We start from the raw sequence: 1,416 nt of genomic DNA on the forward strand, positions 1-1,416 counted from the left end.
ATTATAATTGTGAAGACATGTATGATGACATGGGGACCACGTGAGTCAGCACCAGTAAGATCCAGGTTAGACATTTTAAAAACCTCACTCTCCGGCATGGTTCTGCTTCACCTCTAAATCAGCGAGAAAATAAAATAAAAGCTACCTATTCCTGTAAAGCCAAATCTTGCATTTGCCAGAGACCAGGATGAAAAGGGGAAATGGCTTTTTGGGTGAGATAGGAGGGAGAGAGAGACAGCGCAAGAGATTATGGAGGGAGTTTTAAAGATGTCACGCATACGATCGAGGAACTCTAAAATAGGAAACTACTCTTCTGATGATGATGCTAGCTGCACTAATCATTGTAACCAAAACCATCATTGAGGGCTATTACATTTATCAGATAATCTTGGGCCGGCCTTCCCGGGAAAGAATGCGATCTCTGGAACAACTTCCCGGGTGGACCTCGACAGCAATTAAGATGGAGGAGTGGGGCGTGTGTGTGCAAGATGGCTCCAAGCAGATAAAGCACGCATCAGTGAGCAGGGCTGAGCGCCAAAATGGACCCTCCCTGCCTTATCTCAGCCTAGAGCCAGAGAATCCCCAGGTAGAGCGTGAAGGAAGTAGCCACTTAGCGCTGTTAGCCTAATCTGCCCACAGATTAGCATATCGCAGGAGGAAACAAGCCCGAGGTGGCTAAAGGCTAGGAGCGCATTACAGCACATTCCCCCAGACTGGCGCGGTGTCTGAATGCTATTTCATGAGCATCCCTGACTTAACTCGAACTGTAAATATGCATTCAGTGAGCACTTTATTATGTATTTTTTCTTGGTTTTTTTGCACAATTCTTAGCAAACTCTAGAGACTAGTGTGCATGAAAATCCCAGAAGATCAGCAGTTTCTGAGATACTCAAACCACCCTGCCACCAACAATCATTCCACAGTCAAAGTCAGTTAGATCAAACCATTCTGATGGTTGATGTGAACATTAACTGAAGCTCCTGACCCGTATCTACATGATTGTATACATTGTACTGCTGCCACACAATTGGCTGATTAGATAATCGCCTGAATAAGTAGGTGTAATAAAGTTAAAATGTCCCTAATGAAGTGCTCGGTGAGTGTATAATGACAATATGGTAGGGCTTTTCAAATCATTTAAAAAAACAAAACATTAAAGGCTAATTGAGCTCTGTGGCTTCGCTAGGATGATTTTATTGCTACTTTTGTTTGGTTGTTTGGCTATGCCATTTATTGTTGTTCTTCAGTAAGTGTATATCATTCTTTTGCATTGTGTTGCATTAAAATGGTTTTATAAATATAATCCATTGTCAGATTAATCTACAAGGCCCAAGTCTTTATATCGTTGTTGAATTCTTAGCACTTGAAACTGTACTTCCCTCAAGAGTCTTTCAGTTGAGCACTGGTTATGGGTAT

This window comes from Conger conger, chromosome 14, assembly GCF_963514075.1.
Source record: "Conger conger chromosome 14, fConCon1.1, whole genome shotgun sequence".
Taxonomy (NCBI): Eukaryota; Metazoa; Chordata; class Actinopteri; order Anguilliformes; family Congridae; genus Conger; species Conger conger.